An 18,629-nucleotide genomic window follows, 5' to 3' on the forward strand; every position below is an offset into this window, starting at 1 on the left:
AGCAACCTTCTACAGTAATTAATTAAAATAAAATCATAGTAACACGATTAATTCTCAAAAACAAGCCAGCTTCCCTGAGGTATTTCTGAACTCTAGAAAACTAGATTTTCCAAATATATAACATGACTATCTTTCAGATATCATTATTAAAAGCTATGTTTAAGAGCAGGAACAAGAATCTCTTACTTTAAAAACTTCACAGCAATAAAGATTGTAAAAATAAGATTCTTGAAGGTCTCAAGAATCACCTTCAGTCTTCCTTCTAATAAAATCACCAATAAACACAGCATTCCCAATAAACACAGACTACAGAGAATATAGATAGACATAATAAATACATTCACAGTCATCTGAATTGTTCTTTCACTCAGATTGATGGAAATAACCCAGAAATAACCCAGAAACTCACAAATAACCTAGATCTTACTGTATTTTCCTTTCTTCCTGAGAGTGAGGTTTATTTGTTAATAAATCCAAAGGAACTAATTACATTTATTTTAAGTTGTAAGAGTATTCTAATACAATTCACTGCTAAAAGTGTAGATTAAAACCTAGAGGTACTATTAGGTCATTTTAGACATTTGAAATTTTAATAGTATACAATTACAGTCAATTAAAATGGAATATTTACCTTGCAAACCAGGTTCCATAGATATTAGCAGGAAAGACAAAAGAGTTTTCTGCCAAGTTTTTCAGCTCCACTGCTCACTTACTAGAAAAAAAAAAAAGAAGAAAATATATTCAGCCATGAATTGTACAGAGCTTTTTGAAATGGTGATGTTTTCAGTGAAAACGCCTTGAGATGTCTTGGAATGATATTTAGCTCCTGTCCAAAATGGAATAGAAAAGATTGTCAGAGGCCTAAATGGGTCTGCTAAGATAAATAGGGTTAGAGGCAATTGACACCTTCTAATAACACCAAAAAAAAGCGTGCACTCACTGGCACTCAAGGGGAGCAGGCAGCTGTGTTGCCTATGGTAGGACAGAGAGACATTTATTGGAGAATCTGAAGTTGAAACTGACAAAGCATTAAACCTGAATGGAGACGAAGAAAAAAATTGCTTCAACGGACTAACTGTTTGTCTCTGTTGGTGATGTAACTTGGCACCTCCAGAGATTTCTTCATCTATGTCTCCGACTCTATAGTAAAAAAAGAGGTTTTTAGAATGTCTTGCCATAATGAATCAAATCTGAACTTTCCATTTATGTTAACATGACAGATGAAGAAACATCTGTCTTACACAGTGAAGGTTGAGGAGTTAAGAAAAGTTCTAAATCACATATGTGTCAGGACCAGAATATGCCTGAAAGAACCACAGATTGTTTGATAAGCCAGAACTCCACTGATACCAAAGACTAGTAATGACTGTGCTATTTCAAAATTAATGTGAAAAATGCCATAAACTCTTTTGATCAACATGTCCCACATAAGGTTTTCAGAAAAAACCAACCAAAATAACAAAATTATTCTTCTTCCTGTCATGTAGAAATTACTTCTCCAAGACCTTTCCAAATTCCTGAAAAGGATGACCCTGCATGTCTACATAAAGCACATTGTGATCTGGGAGAGGTTATTCTGTAAACTGAAAAACATAATATAAAAAAGAAAGAAGAATATTATTTAAAATATTCTTAGGATATAATATAAATATACAGCAGTTACAGGAAAGATCAGATATCACAAGTAAAGGCAAACTTTGTGATAGAATAGAATGTTTTATCTAACTCTCATTCAACCAGTTTGTTATGTGGTATACAAATATGTGAGTTAATTCAACCATTTTATATTATACTATATGGTTTATAATGGATAAAGTAAATGGACTAATAGCTGAACTGCAGAATGCATCTGTAACATAAGGAATTTATGCAACTTGCAGAAGCAGTCTTGGAAGGCATCAATGATCTGTAAGCACTCCAGGGTCTGGTACTGTCTCCACTAAACACAGCTGCTTTCCTAGAGAAGAAGTTGGGTTGCATGTTCACCAAAGCTGTAGTTTTGGCATGAGATTTGTATCAATTCTCTATTATCTCCCTAGCAGATAATTTCCAAACAAAATGGAAAACTTACTTAAACTCACAGCAGTATTTTTTTTTCAGGCTTTCTTTTCCTAGAGAATTGTAACGATTTATCGATCTTGCCTTTTTTTCCTTTGAATCCTTCTCAGAGTTAATACACAATCAAATGAGAAGGAAGATAAAAACCCAAACCAAAATAATTTAAAAACCCACGAACCCCACAAAAACTCTACAAAAAACCGAATTCACCATGTGTCTAACTTTTTTTTCATTCTGTTTGTGCTGAAGCAAAAGTGAAATATTTAATACTGTAGTTTTTTCCCTTCACCTTTGGTTGGACACATAACAAACTGAAAATAAGGGTGAGCACGAGGTTTTGGAGGCTGAGAGAATTAAACTCTGAACCCTGCTTTATATTCTAACTAACTGTCAAAGGATATTTAAATATCAGATCTAAACAGGCAGCAGTAGATGCTCAGGAAGTTCCACCTGAATATGAGGAAGAACTTTAGTGTGTGTGTGACTGAGCACTGGAAGAGATGGTCCAGAGAGGGTGTGGAGTCTCTCTCATGGAGATATTCAAAAACTGTCTAGATGAAATCCTGTGCCATGCGCTCTGGGATGACCCTGCTTGAGCAGGAGGTTGGATCAGATGACCCACTGTGGGCCCTTCCACCCTGAACCACTCCGGGATTCTGTGATTTCTCTCTTCACCAAAATGTAGCAGCAAAATGGAGTACCAACATCAAAATCTCCTCCATTAGAGAAGGTCAAGGGTCAAACTTCCAAATGTTGATAACATCTCCGTCTCATTACTTCATTAGTTCTGAGGGTAAAATCCGAGTGGTAGGAGAGGACTAGAGGGTTGTTTTTATTAAGACCCCAGTGGGAATTCAACAAGGTCAATACAAGAGGCTGTTAGAGAAGTTAAATTTCTCTGTGGCAAGAAATAGTTCCTTCAGAGATAAGTGATTGCCTAATAGGTGAGGCACAGAGGAACTAATCAGTTTTCTCAGCTGCAGGATATCACTATTATCTCAGCTTAAAACAAGCTGCCCTTGGCCCCAAGCTGCTCTTTAGGTGGTACAAAGCTGATGCTGGGGAAAGAGACAAGCTTACTAACCAGATGTGGAAATGGGAGAGGATAGTCAGTGCCAGTGATTGTACACATGCGGAAAAAAGGCAATCACATTAGATAAAAGAGTATTGTGTATCCCTCAGAGATAAGATTTGGAAGTCTTAGAGAGCTGATTTATGAGGATATCAGCTTAGTTGTCAGGAAAAATCTTAATGATAAGAATTGTTGTGAATGGAAGAGATAAAAATTAGAAAATACTAATAGACAAATAAAGGGAGGGGCTACCACAATTTTCTACAAAACCTTTAGTGGCACTAAAGAGCCAGATGGTGGTTTATGATATCTATCAGAATAAAAGTTCAAAATAGAGTAAAATATGCATTTCATTCATGGACTGTACATGGAAAACATAGAATTTTTTCCCCAGATGCTGATTATCCTAGATTTTTGAAGGAAAATCTCTTTGCAGGAGTTCCTGTCTGGTAACTCTGGAATATTTTACCTGAATTTGTCTATTGCAGCAGTGCATGTGCAGTCTTAATTAAGATATTGCTTTAAGGAAGAGAAAAACTGTCCCTAAAATCATAGTGAGAATATAATAACAAAACAAACAGTTATCAAAACTAGAAACCACTAAAGCATATTACTCAGGGACAGCCTAGAAATATTAAAGATTTCATTGGATTTTTTTGAGCCAGATGCCGAACATGTGAAATGTACTAAGACAGTTTTGCCCTAATATCAAACAATAAACATGAGCATCATGAAAATAAGTCATGTGATCTACATTGACCTACATTGAGAAAATTAAAAGCCACAGAGCGAAATGTTGAAACACAACCAAAAAAGTAACTGCTTAAACTGCTGAACAAGAAATACTTTGGATTTACAGAAGGATGATCTACATCTGAAGAATGAAGATCCTTCAGATCTGTATCTTGAAAATATAATTAATTAATTTTATATATAATTTAGTGTAGGGTTTCAAGCATAAAATCAATGAATCTTTATACAATAGAATTTTTTAAGGGTAGTGGCCATATTTTTCTCTAGATTAAATCACAGCTGAGAATTTTTTGCAGAATTCCAAAGAGATGTTACTCAAGATGCACTGAGGAGAGGAATAACTGTATTTTAAATCTGTTGTAGTTCAGAAAATAGCCTTGTAATGTATGTTTCTTGTCAAGCATTAATGATTTGAAGATATAAAAATTTTCGTATCAGCTTAAGGCAGGGAATGTGTTTTGTTTTTTTTTGGTTTGGTTTAGTTTGGCTTGTTTTTTTTAAATTCAACAGATGTGTTAAATTGCTTGCAAAACATATTAAGCTTAGAGACAGTTTTTTAAAAATCTAAATAAACTAGCTAATAAAAAAGTAAACCATGTTGGATACAGATACCACACTTTCTCTGAAAGCATATCTGAGAGACTTGGTATTGAAAAAATTAATTACAAAATATCTGCTGCACACCGAGGTCTTCAAACAAGATCTTTGAGAGTAAGCTTTAGGAATAGGTAGCACAACTTTTCAAAACATTGCTGCTTTTAGTACAGTTGGTAAGTTGTGCCAGACCACTGTAACCCTCAGGCTCCTATTCATTCTCCTGACTTCATTCCACTCTCCCCAGCTGCGAGGAGTTTCAGAGTGACACAGAGGAAGTGTAGCTTTGTGAGGGTAGACATTACACTGAAATATCCACTGCTTTGCTATTTGGAGTTAAAGGGCACACTGTTAGATATGTAGTTGCACTTTAGCATTTCAGATCCTATACAAGAAAATACTGGTAATAACAAAATCAGGTATTAAAGTGGACACAGCTGGAAGTATTGACTTTAAATTGCAGAAAAATAGATCAAATTCCTATGGAAAATTCCTAAGTATACTTTAGCACTGAAATACAATGTCTATGGGATTTGTGCAACCTCCAATTTCTGTCACTGTGAAACATGGGTAAATATCTGTCAGAAACCACACATATACAGTGCTGCCAGAAGGCAGCACTGGGGGAAGGCAGTGGGTAAGGTACTCTTGAGAACTCATCCAACTCATCTTGGATGATGTTTTCAATAATTTCTAATATTTATACAATACAAACTGGATATGCTTTTGGGTTCATATTTTATCATCTGATCTAAAATATACATCTCTCATCACTTTATGTCAGCTACCAGAAGTGATCAAAAGTGAACAAAAGCAATATTTTCAGGTTTAAAATCATGAAGAAACTGGGAAAAAATGCTAACATTTCACTTTTCAAACATCCTAAAGATTTATATCATCATCAGTTCTAGTAGTTACTACAGTTCCTATTTTAATGATTATGCATAGGGTTTTTGAAAATTAATCAAGTTCAGATTTTTGAAGCCAAAATATTATCTCCTTTCCTTTCCTCAAAGCCCATATAAATCTATTGATGCTTTTGTTCAGAGTCAAAATATGGAGGCACTCTGCAATTAAATAATGAACTTCTGTCGTTCTCTTCGTTTTTCATCATATAACCTTCAATTAGAATGAAGGCTCACTAAGTCTAATGTTTAGGAACGATTACAGACAAAATTGATGTGAAGAAGCTTATGGTCTTTGTAAAATCAGTACTTCCAAACATTTATTTTTTATGACTTTAGAAATTTACTAATTTGCCAATGAAAGTCACAATATTTGATCACTATTAAAATGTTGCAAACAAAATGCAAAATCAAAACTATCAAGAAATGAAAGCAAAAAATCTTCGCTACAGGATAAACGTCAAAGTGTCATCTGATGAAATGATAATCATCTGACTCTCTCCTTTCAGTGCTCGTTCTCTTTGCCATCAACAACATTCCTTCATAAAGACTACACAGGTGTTTGATTCCTCTTCCTACCTCTCAGGTGCTCCTCAGGTTTATAGCCCCCTACCAAAATCAACTTACATGTATCTGGAAAACCAGAAGGCAGTTTTGTTAATGTCTCAACTATATATATGTATCATCTTTAGGTTTTTATTTTTATCTGTGTTATTCCAAACATTTAGGTAACTAATATAGATATAAGCCTCCTACTCAAATCTCTCATCCAACCCATCCCACTTCCTTGCATGGTGGATGAAACACTGTTTGGTGTGTGTTACACATTGACAAAATTACAGCTATTAAGTGTTCCCTAAGGACAGAAAAATATTCTGAATGTATCTTGCAAAGGAATATCATCATCCACTCACTTCCAACAACCTGTAACACCACCACTTGTCAGATACGTTCTCTTATAGCTGTGAATACCTCATGATGGACCAATGCTCTGTAAATCACTCCTATAATTTTGTTTAATTTTGGAGACATTTAGGAGTAAATGGTTAAAATAGCTGGAATTATTACATCAGTCTTTAGAGAAATCACCTCTTTTTACCATGGACAGTGGGAAGACACAGTCTTCTATGAACCAAAGACTTAACAAAACTGCATTAGATAACAATTCAAAGCGGCCAGAGTTAAAGACAAAGCTTAAATACGTAACACTGAACAGGACAAAGACAACAAAAATATCTAAAAGGCTCAATACTCACTTGCACCATTTGACATTCAATCATCACTATTAACTGTAGATTTCAATCTTACAGAGTTTCACAACAGTGTTTTATTTTGTTGCATGATAGCTAGTTCAAAGAAATTGCTCTTTGGTAGAAAAAAAAGTTAATGAAATTATATAATACATATTAAACTGTTGCAACAGTTTGTTTTACAAGTTTTCCTTGGTAGTTCAGCAAATAGGATTTGTCACAAGATAAAATGAAGTAATAAACCCTTTATTCAAGAGTGTTTCCCATTTCAACCAAATAGGTGTTGAGATAGGAAGAGAGGTGAAATTAAAAGAGCAGGTATTAGAAACATTTTAATTTGTATGAGAATAAGTCCAACAGTACTCTTGTTTTTTCTACCTGACCATAACCTGTGTTTTTCAGGTGCCTCCCACCCGTGTAGCTTTCCTGCCTCTATTATTTACAATAACAACATTGCTTCCCATGACATAATGCTTATTTCTTGCATAACAATGAATTTTTTGGGTTTTGCCATTAAAAACCAAGGATAATTTATGCGAGAATTTAGAGAGAAGTTCATTAAGAAAAAAAATAGTAAAAAAAGTTTAATTTCAACACCACCTAAAGTATATAGTTACGATAATCAACATGAGACAAAAAATCCTAGAGTTAAGGCACTGCTTTTTAGCTTTGGTGATAAGCATGTTTCAGCTTTTGTTTGTTTGTTACTCAGAGTTGCCCTGCATAGTTTCTAAAACTGACAGAGATAAGAAATATGCTATTTGCTTTAGCCATGGATACACAGAGCAATTTCAGTGCTAGTGACATGGCTTGACTAAGAGCTGCGAAAATCCATAGGGATTACCAAAGGGGGAGAACCAATGAAGGAATTACTTTGCTTACAGCTTCTCTGCCTTACTCTGAAACAAAATTGAGTTGCCTCTGAGATTGCCTTTTTCTTCCACATACAGATTTATCCTTATTCATAGTCATATACAGAAACAAGTGCCTGAATTAAAAATGTTACATCTATAAATCTCCAGCATGCATACATAAGAGTTACTATGTTTTACAGCTATAATCTACCTGTAATGTAATTGATATCTTTTTGCAATATAAAAGAGAATATGGAGCTGTCACTATAACTAAATCAACTATATATGAATGTTCTTACACTAAGCCAAGTGTTGTTTGACCTTGCACTTGTAACTCAATGGATGATTCAAGTGTAGACCTGGTTCATTTCAGAGGACTGTGTTTATAATGCACATGACATTCATCTTCAGATTGGGAAACAGCTCCTGCACTTAAGGTTTGCAGTAGTTTTAGTGGAATTGTAATCTGGAAAAGGGTACCAACACTTTTATGATTTCCTTACCCTTTGGCAACATTATTTTCAGGGTAAGAGCTCTAGCAATAAATATTTTGCAATATAGTCAGAACTTGGTGAAGCTAGTGAGGCAAATCAAAACACTCTAAACTCCAGATGCTTCATTTCATGAGTTCACCCCAAAGCAAACAGATTACCATCTGGGCATATGAAAGAGAAAAAATAAAGTATACCTTTAAAGCAGCCTGTGTTTGGGAGTACAGTGTGTGTAGTATTATCTAACATACTATGAATTAGAAATGTGTTCCACCTAAATTGTATTTGAAATACTACTGAAATACTGAGCTGATATTTCAGATGAACTGTAATATGCTTTAATTCAGCTGATAAATACTCCAGTAAAATAAAATAAAATAAAATAAAATAAAATAAAATAAAATAAAATAAAATAAAATAAAATAGACCCAACACCATTGATAACATCTGGACTAGTGATTTGTTTTTCCAATTAATTTCAGACATTCAGAAAACATATTGAGGCTACTTAAAGCATATTATTTCAAAGAAAGAACTGTAACTGCCCAAACAAATTGAACTAATTTCCTCAAGTGGCTGTTAGAAACCCTCTTCTTATCCTCATACAGGTTAAAAGCTCACACTATAAATACTTACAAAGCATATCATAAACTCTTCCCCATGACTTCTATATATATGCATATCACCCTTCTTGACAAACTAAAGGATTTTCATAAGGTTTATGAAATTTTCAATACAGTAAAGACCGTGTAGAAGAACTTCCGCAAAGTCCAGCTTTTAATTTTTTTTTCTACACAAAGACATTTTATAGCAGCCAATAATCTCAAAAGTGGGGAATAATGTAAGCTGAACCCTTTCATGTACTTTTGTACTTTTGACATGCTTATTTTCTGAAAAACAAGGCAAAGTCAGCAGCAAATATTGTCTGAGTAGTGAACTCTGTTTGGGAAACAAGACAGACACTTTTATTCCTGTACTCAAAAACTTCCAGCAGTCAAGCAGATGTTCTGCACTGTCTTGCCAGATAAAGAAGACATGGGAATCCTGACAAATGGATAGAAAGGCTTCAGGCAGAATCACTTAATATGTTGACTCATTTGTTACTGCAGGTACACTGGCTTTGACTTAATTCCTCTGGAATCTCTACCACTCACCAGTGTTCCTGTATTAGATGTACTTTCCATTTTAGAAATGCAGAGATCTCAATGATATCAGATCTCTGTGTCTACAATAATATAGTTCCTGGAAATTCCCTGATTTTTATGGTGTGAACACTGCTCACATTCCTGCAGGACACTGACACAGGTTCAGGTCAATTTTGGCCATCTCTGCAGTGCATACTGTGGCTTCCTTTTGTTTATGTCCATTAGCTTTAGCATAAGCCAGCATGAACATGGATCTAATTCTGCTGGACTCAGCTACTAAAATGAAATGCTGGAGTTTCTATTCCATGATAATTCCATTCTTTTTAAATACTAACAAAATTTCTGTTAGGGATTACCTGCTTGAGAACTTCCTCCCCTTTACTTTCAAGTTCTCAGTAATTATAGTCTTTGTTATAATTGCTCAAAGTCCCTTTGAATTTACAAATGAAATTGCTTTAGAACAGGTCTGGAAAAGACTATAAGATCTCAAGCCTAGTGGAACCAGGATCACTACACTAAATCCACAACTAGTTTCCCTGACCTTGGAAAGAAGGATATGAATCGGAGTTCACAGTCTGACACAGATTTGTGGACTTTTAATGACACTGCCTGGTATAGAAAAAGGTTCGAGTGTTACAGACCTTGTGATACAGTGGGGATATCCACTATAATTTTTGATCTGATTGTTACTACATGAAGTTTGATGAGCTGCAACTCCTTATAGCTAAAATGTTTGTTTTTTTCCAAACTTAGGGGAGACAAGAAAAATGCTGAGGATGAGCATGACTTATTGAGAAAGTGATAGCAAGCAGATAGCAATCTTACCCAAATTTATCAGAAATTAATTTGAACTGAATTACCTCTATGGTAGTTTACAGTAGAACTGAAGAATTTATTTTTTAACCTCAAATGGCATAAACAAATAAATAAATAATACAGTACCAAAAAGTCTATTGGGAAATTTGATGACTCCTTCTTGTAGAAAAAGGTGGAATTTTAACGAAAAAAAGTATGTTTACTTTTAGGTCATCAATATAATCTACCAGTGCTGAATTAAAATTAAATCTTTTTCCTTAAAAACTGTAGTATGTTCTTAGTGCTATATTGATCATGTTTCCTGTTTGTTTCAGATGGCAAAACATTTGACTGTCCTCACTTAGTTACTAAATGCTATTTTACTCCTACAATGAAATAAATTTATCTAAAGGCAAGTGTAATCCAAAGAGTAATCTGTTCACTTCTGGAATGCTATCAGATCAGAACTGGTTTTACATCTCTTATGAGCCATTGCCCTCATGGTGAGAAATACAAATTACCCTCTAGGTAAGTCAGAAGAAAAGTTAATTTTATTTCAATGAATTACAGCCTTTTGATTCCAAATAAAATGAATGAATAAGTATTCAATTTAAATATTACCATGGAGAACTTAGCATAATAATGAATTGACATTTTTTAATTTTTCAAGAAAAAATTACTCTTATTTAACAAAAATGATTCCCTCCTCAAAAATTCACAACCATGTCATTTGAGAAAGGATTATCTTCACAACAGAAATGCACATTTTACAGTACATAACTTCAAGGGCTGGATTTTTATGGAATATTTTAGGTGTGATTATATTTATTAGAAAAACATTTGATAATCACTTTTAAAATTTTCAAATTAAAAAAAGGTCAATAATATGAAATTTAATTAAATTAAGAACTATTCCTCCTTAAGTGATATGATTTCCTTGATTTGTACATAAAAATTTCATCACACCATTTAGCTTTGATAAACATTCTTCAAATCGTGTGAATATTTCCTTCCATTTACTTGCATCTTTAGTGCATTTTATTTTTTTCTGGAATGAAGTCAGCAGTCTAAAATAAGAGTTTCCAACACTAGGCACAAAATAAGGCATTTTAATATAAGTTGTAGTAGATGGTATTCCCAGTTAATGCTGTCTTTTAACTTAGGCATTTGATCTCTTTCCTATAAAAGTAGATGAAACAGGTCATCTTTAAGACGGTTCATGCCTCAGAAAAATAACAACTGGAAGCAGGAATGGGTGTATAAACCAGCTTTTCATTTTAAGTGTATCTGGATATTGTGGGTGTCTAACTGAACAGGGGAGAAAGAAACACTGTGTAAGGAAGAGTTTGGTGGCTGCAGTCAGGACACAAAGTAGTGATTTCCTTAAAAAATAGTAAGCTTATTGGTTTCATTGCTGTAACAAAACATGCAGTTGTATCCCTGAAAGAAATAACCTATGACAGCTGTTTCAAGAAATGTTGCAAAGCTACTTTCTGCCCCTTTTGCTTGAGAGCCAATAGAGCTTTTGGATACTTGGAACATCTGGGGATTAGGCTAGTAGTCTGTACATCTTTCATATTTGACTACTTAGGAACAACATTTAGTTTCATGATCAACTTGAATCACAACCAAAATTTTAAGCAAAGAATTGCTAACTGTCATTCTTTAATGCAAAGAAATTAGTAGGCTTAGTACTTTTGTATAAAACCATTAGTTTTTTTTGTTTAGTCTCCTGCAAAAAAAATTAGTACAGGAGATTTTTAATAATGCCTTTTTTTTGAAACTAAAGACCAAGAAATAACTACTTCAATAAGAATAATTTACTAATATTATTTATGTACACATTTCTTGTCATGCATGAAGTAAAAATGCAGGATAGTACATCTATGTGCAGTGTATACTGCAGTCTTTATCCCTGAACAGTGTCAAGCCCAGAAAGCGCATAATCATCATAGAGAAGAAGCTAAGCCATCTGCTCAACATTTGCATAAGTAAAAATAAATGGCTTTATGCTACTGCTGTATTTTCTATCACTACGTCTGAAAAGATAATAATGCTTTCAGTATGTCTCAGACATCTGTGTTTAAAACAAAATAATAATTAATTTTACAAAATATCAAGTGAGCATTATTTTTCCTGTGATTAATAAACACAGTTACATCAACTTGTAATGATTTAGGCAAAACACAAGCATCTTCTCTGAGATATATTTTTTTTACTTGTTAGCAAGGCTAAAAACTGTGATTGGCTTCCCCATGTTGCCTAGAAGGACTAGAAATGAACTGAAACTCAGTGATTGAAAATTGGCAGTCAAGAGTATCTTTCCATTCCTACTAAAACCTAACATGCAGTCTGTTGCTGTTGCTGATTCATTTTAACCATGATATGAAGAAAAAAACTTAGGTATGGAATTACTAACTTTTCAGTCAAGGTTATATTTTTCAGAGTCACAATGTAACTAGACACTTCAGCAGCTTTTTAGCAGTATATGAATGACTCAGAAATTTAGGCACAGAAAAATACAGCCCCCTTATTCAAGAATATTCATTTAATATAAAAAATGTTTAAAATACAATAGAAAATAATCTTACTGAATTTTGCCAAATCTTAATTATAGAGTCCCATTATATTCTGTAATTAATTTACAGTTGAATAGTGTCTCTAAGAGGACATGCAAATCAGAACTATGATTCTGTACAGAATTCCAATCACGCTTGAAAGCCCCTGATACGCCAGTAAAGAAACCTATCTGAAAACATTTCAATGGGAGGCAAAAAAAAAAAAAAGTTTTTAAAACTTCAAATTCTGCATGCTTGCAAAAAGAACAGGGAGACTCCATTTCTCTCTATAATTTTAATAATAAGCTTCTTTGGCATCAAAATAAACAACAGAATACTGTCTAATATTCTCTACAAAACGTGTAGGTCTACATAAAATGATTGCTATGTACTTAACATATTTTTATCAGAACTGCAGTATCTATTGCAGGGAAAAAATAAATACATTCAAAACATGCTTGATTTAACTTATAAAGAAGATTTACTTGTCTTTTGTTATTAAAAATATACATGCAATCTGTAAGATATTCCCTTCTGTATAAAGAACAGTGAGAGTCGCTGATCAAGTTTTTATTCATAGCTCCTTTCCAGAAAAGAGTGCCATTTGCATCTTCCAGAAACTGTTTGGTTTGGGAACATTTAAGAAGTTACTGAGGCCAAACAAGAAAGCTGACATGTATCCATACCATAATACACACCCTCCCTCCCTTGCCTCCAGTTTCCTTCCCAGTTTTTACACTTGCCTTTAAGGAGGGAGAAGCTCAAACCGGTATGGTAACTCTGTTAGCATCTTACAGAACAAAGGAAGAAAAATGAAGACCAATAGGCAGTCCTCATGAGTGGGGTTTTTTTGTGATATTCATTATTCCTATAAATCCCCTTTAAGTACTGAAAGACTGCAACAACTTTTTCCTGGAGCCTCTTCTTCCCCAGGCTCAATCACCCAACACTCTCAAACTGTTCTCATAGAAGACTTGCTTCAGCCTTCTGATCATTATTTCCATGGGCCTTCACTGGACCTGCTCTAACAGGTCGATGTCCTTCCTGTCCTGAGATCACAGAGCTGGATGCAGTGTTCTGGGTGGAACACTTTTGGGGGGAACACTCAATCCCACTCTGTCCTTGAAGAACGTGTTGACAGCATGTCCTTCTGTAGACTCTTGACAGACATCACTCATTACTAGTTTCCACTTGGACACTGAGACATTGACTGTAACTCTTTGGACATGGTCATTCAGCTAATTCCTCATCCATTTAATGCTCTATCCATCAAACTCATATCTCTGCAATTTAGTGGTAGGAATATTATGGGGGACTACATGGGAGACCTTACAGATACAAGGTAGATGACCTCTGTAGCTCTTCTCTTGTCCACTGATGTAGTCACTCTATTACTAAAGGCCAGGCACAATATGCTCTTGCTGAAGCTATGTTGGCTGTGTCTGATCACATACTTCAATAGAATTTCCAGGAGGACATGGTCCATGATCTTACCAGTCATGGAGGCAAGACTGGCTTGCTGATCGTGAAATTGTTTTTGTAGAGTTATGCTTGGAGATTCAGTTCATTTTATCCTGTGTATTGACATGTATTTCAGGTTTTTGTTATTTGTGTATGGAGGCTCACAGGGGGTCTTCAGTACAACCCATTGTCCAAAGCAGGCTCAACTGTGGGGTCAGACTACATTGCTCAAGGCTTTATCCAACCAGGGCTTGAAACCCGTCAAAGTTCTCTTCAGTCACTTCCCTTTCTGTATCTCAGATTAATCTAACTATTTTCAATACAGTTACACTGGTGCAAAAACTATGCAAACCCATTTAATTTTTTGGTTTCTGTATATATGTACCCATACACATTCCACATTTGTAGTACTGCTTGAAATACTCCTAAATCCGTGTTTGAGTTCTCAGAAACTAACTATACACATTCTAATTTCACACGGAGTTTTAGCAAGATTAAGATGGAAAATGGAATGGAATAAAAATCAGCAATCAGCTTTTGGGACTGGTTCACAAAAGTGCTAAGAACTTATGCCTAGCAGAAACAGGGTATCAAGGTAACTATAAAGGGCTGTCTGCAGACTTTAACTCACCTGAAGTTGTACAGACAACTTTTGATAAAGCCAGCGGAGTCTGCCAAAATGCTACCATCCGTAATTTATTTTAGCTCTCATGCAATCCTATTCCACAGTTTCTAAGAAAACCACAAGAAACAAAACTTACTTTACTTCTTCTCCTCTGAGTTTCATCCTACAAATTCTTCAGGAGCTAATTTTTGGCTCATTTAAATGACTCACATAGTTCACACTAAACTTACTGTTGTAGGATTACAGACTTAGACTGCAACAATGCCTTTGTTTCTTTTCTGTAGCTTCCTGGAGATCATAGAATAGTGCTCTTTGAAGTGCGAAGATTTTGCCTTATTAGCTTTGTGAAATGCTTTATGCATTTACCACAGATTATAAATAATGAAAGGTAGTTATTTTGAGTAAGAAAAGGTGTTTACAAGAAAAAGAAAATATAATGCTTCCGTATATTCCCTTTGGAACAAAAAGCAGAGCCATGGTGTTTCCTCACTCTGCAAAACACAAACAAATAGGTCATAGAAAGAAAGAAGAAACAATGCACATGAGAATGACCCCTCAGAAAGAATTATCTAGGAAAGTAAAGAAGTAAAGGCAACGTGATGTCAGTCCTAAGTATTTTTTGTAGCATTTGAAAAATATGCCTTTTGTGACTACTGCTTCCAGCTGATAAACCAAGACTGGGCTGACAGAGATATAAATCACAACATAACCAATTTTTTAACCAATTTTTTTTTTTTTTTTTTTTTTGCCTCAGCCCTCACTGCAGGATTATTTTGCAGGAGGATGTACAGCCTCAGTTCACCCTAGGAAGGAATAAGCACACACAATTGGCAATTTTGCCTCACGTTTGATGTACAGAACACACACAGGTGTTAAGAGGGCATAATGTTATTCAAGTTTGGCTGATATAGTATTAGATCAAAACACATACTGGGTCCCTTCATGACATAAAATTTAAATCCTGATTTGCCTGTTGTCATGCAAAGCCACTTTGTAATGTCCTCTTCATTGAGGGAGGTATGGCCCTGGAGCAGCAGGCTGTGCTGCACATGTACCAGCCAACCCACAGCGCCCATTAGGAGATGGTTATCAGCTACAGCTACTTGCCTGGGGAAGGATCAATTTGCACTGCCCCCCTTTTCTTCCTTTCCTGCTCCCCAGTGTTCCCAGCTGGGCACCCCTTCCACTGACCTTCTTCCAGCTGAACAGCCTGTTAACAACTTTGGTGAATAAAGTGTGCTGAGAAGTCCAGCTGGGTTAGTTTTCTAAAAGATTATCAAACTATGTCAGCCTATGGAGGGGTCTGGTGAGAAGCAGAGACAGAAAATTGATGGAAATAGGAAGATGTGGAAGGTAATCTTCCAGAGCGGGTAGCTTCGGAAAGGTAGAATTAGTACAGAAGAGCCTGCAAAGGGGATTGCCCCTTTCTGCAGCTCCAGGTTACTAAACTGCCTTGCTCCATTTCATGTAACTGAAGTGTTACGATCTAACACACCTTCGTGCTATGCATTTAGCGTGGGTGTACATTTTCGTGTAAGTCCTGTAGACCATTTAATTATGCAGAGGCCAAAAGGGATGGAAGATGACTGTGCCAAAACTTACAATATCTTGTGGAAAGGAAGAACTTGGCTAACTCATCTAACACAGTAAAGACAACTACTAGTGGTTATAGCACAAGTTATTACTATTATTATTCAGTCCTTTTTTTTTTTAATCAAGTCACAGTGTTTTCATTCTATCTGTAATCAGAATCAGAAATCTTTCTGCAGATTTCTGCTGGCTCACAGGAATGATTATCAAAAGGAATTGCTGCCCTTTTCAGAAAATACAGCATAAGGGAAGTTCTCCATTCATAATTCACATAGGGAGCATGATTCAAGGAGCTGCTCTATGCATTCAGCCAAGTAACAGAAATATATCATAATTCCCATGGGGGCATAAAAACATGTTTGTGTACATGACACCTGGAGGAATACTAGAGTGTGGGAGCAATTTGTTGCCTGAAATAATCTACTCCATTCATGAAAACATTGATGGCAAACAGCACACTATTAAAACTGGAATTAATTCTAGCTATTTTTTCATCTGTTAACAAATTATTTACATTTTATATAGAAATATATATATATATGTATATATTAGAACTATTCAGCAGGTCTTTTTCAGCTTATTAGAAAGAAAGAATCAACAACCTTGCACAGATTTCAGACATCTTCATCTCAGTCTTCCAACAGTGAGTCTTTATCCTCTTCTTATGAACAGGAACATACCCTCCTATTACATCTTATGGCTGTTAAACTTTTCAAGGTACAAATGGCTTTTCAATAGGTCTTGTCTGTAACTCTGAGAGTGTGTGAAGGTGAAAATTTCTGCAAGTCAGTGAGACAGTGTAGAGGCTGAGTTCAAATGCATGAACTCACAAAAGCATGTTCTTTGCCAATATCAGTTGGTGTGATTACTTCAGCTGGAAGTTGATTCCAACATTTTGAGTATAATCTTCACTGTCAGGGATTTAACACTAAAAGATCTTCCTGGCTTAGCTGAAGACATTGCAGGTAAAATCTAAAATGGAAGCTGGAAATCATTCCTTCCAGTACTTTATTGCAACTGTAATGTCAATGTCAGAAAGAAAAATAGAAAAAAAAATTGGGATTGCCTTTAAAACAACTCAAATTTTCACTAAAAACACTTTGTTAATGCCAAAATCCACTGAGGTTCCATAGGTTATGATACAATCATACAATTGAAGTCTGAAATGTTCAAGATGTTCTGAAGCTGCTGATCTAAAACAAAAGCATGCAGAACCTGCTAATTTTGTAGGGACAGCTAGGCGACTAGAATGATTTCTACTGACAGTCTTGTAGTAAGGCAGGAGATTTAGCTAAAAAATTGTCTGACATATGAAGATATTGAAAATTTTTTAATCTTAATACTTGGCACTGGATTTCTGTAAATATAGTTGCAAAATTAAAACTTTAGTCCCCAGATTGGCTGTAAATTGAGAATTAACTCATTAGGCCTGTTCATGAGATCTGCTGTGTATGAAAGGAAGCTCTGTGCATGAATGTATATATATGCAAAAAATGAGAATATCATGGCAATGACCACAATTTAAATTACAAAACCCTTAAAATTATTCATGTGAGCTTAAATTTCTACATATCACTTCTTAATATTACTTACACATATAAATTTTCTATTTCACGAGGAAAAAAGTAAAGAAATAAAATAGGTTAAACTATGAAAACAAACTTCGAGACAGGAGATTATAAGTACAGAATGTATTAGAAATTCATACAGCAATGATAGTTTAAGAGTTTCAAGATTATAATCAGAAAAACAACAAAATCAGAATGTTTTCAGGAAATGATTGTCAGACTTTATCAGCTATAAACAACTACTTGCAGTCCTTCTTCCTCTACTGAGTGTATATCTGCTCTAAAATCTAAATAATGCTGCTGTACGCAGGGTGGCATCATGACTTCAAAAGCCATAAGCAAGACTTCAGGTGGGGAACAACATCTCCTGGTTGGAGGGAAGCAACGGTACAAAACCCAAATCTCTCCTTGGTATTAATAATGTGGAAAGTGTGATTTTTGTGGAAAGATTAAATCACACTGAGAAATCTTTTAAACAGAATTAATGAGGAAGAGAGATGACAACTCAGAGACTAGTAAAGAAATGATGGTTAGAGTCGAAACAAAAGGGTGTTGAGAAATGGGAGTAAAAGAGACCACAGGAACAATATTCAGGATGTCAGGCTCCCACCCCAGGGCAGGCACACAACTGCACATGGATGGAAATCAAAACTGTAGTGACTAAGATGTGGAGGGAAAGGTCACACAACTGAAGTAAGTAGTGGATGAGTTAAAATTTACAGTAAAGGTAGACAGGCAAGAGAATGAGATGAAGATGGTTCTCATTGTTATGACACAAACACATAGGGCTCTCATACAGAGGCAGATGAGCTTGGCTTAAACAGGGAATGCCTTTTGTCTCAGTATTCATTAACAAGGGCTTTCTCTGTTCTTAAGGGTAGGAATCAAGAGCAAGGAGAATGACCAGAAG

General features: G+C 35.1%; 1 protein-coding gene across 4 annotated transcripts in view; it reads right to left on the minus strand.

Annotated features, from left to right (window-relative positions):
- LINGO2 (leucine rich repeat and Ig domain containing 2) overlaps window positions 1-18,629 on the minus strand; it is a 512,490-nt gene that overhangs the window by 340,010 nt on the left and 153,851 nt on the right. For all 4 annotated transcript variants that reach the window (XR_004237528.1, XR_004237530.1, XR_004237529.1 and 1 more), the window contains exon 2: window positions 632-712. The gene's annotated coding sequence lies outside the window, so the exon portion shown is untranslated. The remainder of the gene's footprint in view (window positions 1-631; window positions 713-18,629) is intronic.

This window comes from Corvus moneduloides, chromosome Z, assembly GCF_009650955.1.
Source record: "Corvus moneduloides isolate bCorMon1 chromosome Z, bCorMon1.pri, whole genome shotgun sequence".
Lineage (NCBI taxonomy): Eukaryota > Metazoa > Chordata > Aves > Passeriformes > Corvidae > Corvus > Corvus moneduloides.